The sequence below is a fragment of the Megascapheus bottae genome, chromosome 1, assembly GCF_031878675.1.
Source record: "Megascapheus bottae isolate mThoBot1 chromosome 1, mThoBot2.hap1, whole genome shotgun sequence".
In the NCBI taxonomy this organism is placed as follows: Eukaryota; Metazoa; Chordata; class Mammalia; order Rodentia; family Geomyidae; genus Megascapheus; species Megascapheus bottae.
In genome coordinates, this window is record NC_143509.1 from 52,703,492 (window position 1) to 52,709,213 (window position 5,722).

At 43.7% G+C, this 5,722-nt stretch overlaps 1 long non-coding RNA gene across 1 annotated transcript; it reads right to left on the reverse strand.

The window, feature by feature from the left end:
• Positions 1–1,473: 1,473 nt before the first annotated feature.
• On the reverse strand, positions 1,474–3,338 carry LOC150069158 (uncharacterized). Its single transcript, XR_016535278.1, has 3 exons — positions 3,262–3,338; positions 2,237–2,335; positions 1,474–1,958 (listed from the first exon to the last, which is right to left on the reverse strand). It is a non-coding gene; the product is annotated as an uncharacterized LOC150069158 (long non-coding RNA).
• Between the last annotated feature and the right edge of the window lie 2,384 nt (positions 3,339–5,722).

The following is a 5,722-nucleotide window of genomic DNA, read 5'->3' on the forward strand; positions in this document are numbered from 1 at the left end:
GTCTTTCTTCCAGCCTATGTTTTTGGATCCCTTATAGACTATTAGATTGATATGAATCTGTGTGTTTATTTCTGGGTCTTCTATTCTGTTCCATTGGTCTCGGCCTATTCTTGGGCCAATACCAAGCAAGGACTTCCTTTAAGACAAGAGCATAATCTGGTAATTAGGAATCTGAGGCCAGACTTCCACTCACTAACTGGTATCTAAACTTTGTGTGCCCTGTTTTCTGTATTTGTAAAGTAAAGCTTCCAATACAACACCTGCAAGTCAAAACCAGGACATTAGTTCATTTTCAGCACTTGGGTGAGGGTTCTAGTCACTTTTTTGTGAGCTTAGGTTATGGGTAGATAGGAACAGGCTATACTCACTGATAAAGGTAACATTGGATGTTGAATCTTGGAGAGTCTTGGGTGAGCCCTGTCCCAGAAACATAAGGGAGACCATTAAGTAGACAGCAAGTAGGACCAAATATCAACTCATGTGCGCTCTTCGGCACACCACGCAGAAATAGTCACAAAGTCTTAATTAACAGTGCTAAATGGCACATGCCTACCAAATGGTTCCACAGGCACATGGTACTTATCACTTACCAAAGCAAGTCTATGGAGCAGTTTTCTCTAGAGTCCATACAGAGATTTTCTTCCCAGGGTAGGGCTATTGTGAGGGGACAGAAGCTTTGATGGGTGGAGCCTAGTGGTAGGTCTTGAGGTCACTGGAAGCATTAGGTAGTCCTCATGCAACATCTTGGTCATTCTCATTCCTTCTCTCTCTGCTTCCTGTCTCTTATGTGCTCATGTGCCCTGCCTGACACAAGTTGCCACTGTGTCAGCCATCCACCATTCACCAGAGTTCCCACCAGCATTGATTTGATGCAGGCACCATGTCTTTGAATCCCTAAATCAATTACATAAAGCTTTAAAGTATCCTGTGTCAGATATATTATTATAGTGATGCAGAGCTGACACAAAGTTCTAGGAAAAGTAGCTCATACTACTCTTCTTACTTTTAGTGAGTAGAAACTTGCTTCTGTCCTATCACTCTTTCTAGGCTTTCAAGACCTACATACTTCTCTTCTATACACAGGTCAGGCCCCTCCAGATGTTTGAAGACATTTGTCTTACCTCTCTTCAGCCCCCTGTTCCAGGCCCCAGTTCTCTCACAGATTCTGGTGGAGGCTGTGTCAAGCATGAGCGATACAGGAGCTAGGCATTCCCTATCTGGAATGTATTAAAAATGTGATGCAGTTATCACTGACAACAAGCTCCTATCCCAAGAGAGTGGTGATGTCATTGTCATTGAAGAATGTACTTCTATGGGTACTCCTGTCCCTCAGTCCTACGTTCCCAGGCAAGGGCTGTTGGTGAGTACTGGAAGGCAACTGTACAGACAGTGTAGAACACATTCTAGATTTGAATAGAACTAGAAAGTAGAAAGTCATATTTTATTTCTTCTTCCTTTCCTACCTCTCTCTTTCCATATAGTCACTCTCAGCTCTTCCATCTCCCACCCAGGCCGTCAGGATTCCTGCTCCTTAGCCTCCTTGTATGTTCTGAGGTTCCTTCTTGTGTTCATCTCTTCTTGATGGCTATGATCCCTGGTTCTGTCCTCTCTTGCTCCAGCTCCTAATTCAACAATTTCTGTCCACTTCTCTCCATGGAAACATATAGGCTCTTTTGGCTAAATTCCTTAACTCTCAAAACCTTAGGAAGCTGTCAGTGGTGGAGAGTAGCTGAGAATTAAACACAGGAAAAGTTGACAGTCTGGAAATATCTATTTTCTATTGCCCATTTTAGAGAAAATGGTTACACCATTGGTGTCCTGCTCTTGCTTTCATTCTGAGGGAGAGAATTCTCTTACCTTGTCCAAGTAGTCAAGGTTAGAAGTCACAGAGGCAGGACAGTAGCAGCCAGGTAGCTTGGATACATAGCAAAGGGAATCCCTAAGGTCGGAGGTCATATCTGTGTAAGGGAGAATGAAGGGAAGATGGACGGGTGGACAACACTGATAACTCACGTGACCCATGTATGGAAGGGCAAGAGACCTAAACTCAGAAATTTATCAAGATGACCTGGTTCAAGTTTGAACACAGTTATATTCCAAAGTATGACAGGTCCCCTTTTCAGTCTCTCATGGATAGGCAGTACAGTACCTTTGCTTAACCAAAGTCTTACACAAAATAGAAAAGTGTAATTATAGGAGGTACTTCAAGGTTGCTTTTGCTTGGCCCACCAATTACCTGAAAGCTAGAGAAAAGCTTGGCATCTCTGTCTCCATTTTGTTTGCACCTCTGCTTTAAGCCATTCTCTCTGCAGTCACTTTGTAGTCACTTTGAGTTCTGGGAAGACATGACTGATACATTAACATTTTTAGGACAAGGGACTAAAACTACTTCTAAGTAACAATATAGACTCCTCAGAAGAGACTACTCACAAGGCAAAGATAAGTTATTTGTTTCTTTTGACCAGTGATGACAGTGATAACTTTTCTAGAACCCCTCCCCAAACAATGAATTAAAATAATGATCAAACAGCCTACAGTTTGACCTGGACTGCTTAGTAATTATGTATACCTCTCTCCCCTTACCCCCAGTGCTTTATCTATAAAATCTAAAGCTCATGTCTTAGATGACTAAAGAGGTACTGAAATATCATCTTCCCGTGGCATACCCATGCCTTGTAATTAATCTCTTTTTTCTACTCTTTTTCATGTCTCTTTATATGGTATCTAGAGGCTTATGGCTGGACATAAGAAGTAGAACTCCTGGAATTTGGGCTTGCGGGTTTAAAAATCTAGTTTCTTGCCAGGAGTATAGCCTAGTGGTAGAGTGCTCACCTAGCATGTACGAAGCCCTTGGCACTAAACACAGAGAAAAAGCCAGAAGTGGCACTGTGGCTCAAGTGACAGAGCTCTAGCCTCAACTGAAAATTGTCCAAGGACAGTACCAAGGCTCTGAGTTCAAGCCCCAGGACTGGCAAAAAAAATCTAGTTTCTTTATCTCAAAATAAGGTCTTGCTCTAATCCTCATATGTTAAACTATTTAGAATTAAGCTTTGACTTGAGGGAAGTAACTTCTGTGTTAGAAAAGTTTGCCATAAGAATGAATCAAAATGTACCAAATGTGAATTTGTTTCACAAGTATTCCTTAACATTTTTTCATACATACAAGAATTAGTGTGATAACCTAGAAAATACTGTTAACCATTCTATTACAGCTCTTGTAAATTAGAGATTAAAATTGTGAGGTGAAATTGAACCACTGACCGGCCTAATGTTTCTTGAGCCAAATCAAGAATGAGTGCTAGAAAGAGAAGTCTCTTCTTCTTATCTGTCTAGAAGCCATTCACTGTTCAAATGAAAACACAGCCCTATGGAACTTTGACCAGGAGTTAGGAGAGCCAGTATTCCAGAACTTGAAGGTTGTTGTGACTGCCCTTGTCCTAAAGTGAATGCCCTGAGAAATGTGGATGGGACAGACCCTGTGGCCATATGGACTTTTTTCCAGGAGGCATAGGTCACAGAGGATGGCTGGACAGAAGTCTGAGGAGGGGCAACAGGAGTGTGGCAAGGGCAATGAGCTCAGTGTAGGCTTTCTGTTCTCCCTCGGGTGAACAGGTGCAACTAGACATGGATACACGAGGAACTAGATGCATATCTCTACATGTACAGGTGCACGAATGTATGTAGAAATAGCTATTCAAGGATTGGATACTTGGTTTAGAACCACGTGCATCTTTGAGTCTCTGCTTTCAAGGCATTCAGTCCATTTCACATAGACTAAAATACACATTCTGGAGGCGAGGAGTGGGGAATGTGCATATAGCAGAGGCTGGCATGATTAGCCGGAACCATGGGAGGAAGCATGGGAGGGGGCAGAAGGTTTGCACTGAGGGTAAGGGGAGGAGGAACTGCATCTAACCTGTTCATCCTTAGAGGCGGATGCAATGCTGTGCTCTACAGAGAGCAGGTGACACGATCCCAAGTCATTGATCCCCAAGAAGGGAAGCATCCCTCTGCTCTAGCTGATCTCTCCATTGATCTTTGAAGCTCATCCCTGTGCCTCCCTCAGGGCTCCGTCATACAGGACTTTGTCTATTTCTGTCTGCCTCTTGACTTTACAACAGATGTTTCCTCAAGTCTGTCCACTCACACCCCATTCCTTCTTTTATTCCCTCCTCCCTAACACCGCTGCCCTGCTTCTTTGGTTCTCAAGATAAATCCTTCCTCCTGGGGTCCTTCTGCCTAGAGGCCAGGGTGATTTCAAGATTTCCACACTAGTCCACTGGGCCCTTTGGTTCTCTTATGCACACAGGCCTGGCCCAGGCCATCTGCTCCCTTATTCCATTTCAAGGGTGGTGTTTCTACCCCTGGCTGCATACCAGAAAGAGCACTGGAGACTTAAAAAATATCCTGAGCCAGGGCCCGTTAGACAGCAATGGGCTCTGGATTCCTGGAGAAGGACTGTGATACCTGTAATTTTAAAAATTGATTTTGATGAGTGATTTGGGTGGATTGAGACCCACCACTCTATAGGTGTGACAGCTTCCAAACTATTGTATCCAAGGCCCATCTCTCTCTTGAGCGCTGCAGTTGTGGCTCTGACTTTGTGCTTGTCAGCACTATTTTTATAGTTAACAGACTCCTCACTACAACAGATCCAAATGAAACCCCGACCACCCCCACATTACTCTTCAGTTGTCCTCAACTTGGTGGGTGCCACTTTTCTGTCATACAGGGCTCAATCCTGGATTTTCCCTGGACTCTTTTTCTCCATGGATTCTTTTTCTGCAGATGTTTCCAACTCAGCCCTATGACTTATCACTAATCCTGAAACTTGTTTTCTTGTTTTCATCCAATGTGTGTGTGTGTGTGTGTATGTGTTCATCCTGGGGTGTGAATTAATCGTTTGGCCACTGCCTCTGAGCTTCTATTATTCAAAGCTAGCTTCCTACCACTTGAGCTAAAGCTCCACTTCTGAGTTTTTGGTAGTTAATTGGAACTAAGAGTCTCACAGACTGTCCTGCCTGGTCTGGCTTCCTACTGTGACGCTCAGATCTCAGCCATCTGATATCTAGGATTACTGGCAAGAGTCACCCACACCCAGTCATTTTAGCCGTATTTCTAGAACTGGATTCTCCTTTTCTTTCCTTTACTATTCCCACTTACCCGAGTCATTCTGCCTCACCTGAACTGCCATAGCGACCTACAAGCTGGCTTTCTTCTATGCAGCCGAGTTCCTTCACCTTTTCACACAGCTTACAGGCTGTAAGACAGTGGGCTGGTCCCTTTGCTTTTCTGAGTCCTGGTATCTTTACCTATAAAATTAAAATAGTAGAGCTGTTTCATATGTGCATCAAATGAGATGGTGTTTACAAGTCATGCCTTGTTAATTTTAAAATGATCTATGGAGGAAAGTCTGACCTTGGAGTTAGGCATGGATCTGAATCCATGGCTCTGAAAGAATGAAACATTTTGTGGCCTCACTTTGCTATTGTAAAATGCAGTTATTCTGTTCTCTCTTTCACTGTGTGTGTGTGTGTGTGTGTGTGTGTGTGTGTGAATGTGCGTGTGTGTGTGTGCGCGTGTGCGCGCGCGTTCGCGCACTAACCTGAAACTGTCCAGTCCCTCTAGGCAGAGCTGTGCTTTGTGTAAATCCAAGTGCATCTTTCTTAGGAGCAACTGTCCAGATGTGGGGGGAGGAGGTTAGATACTATGGGCTGAAACC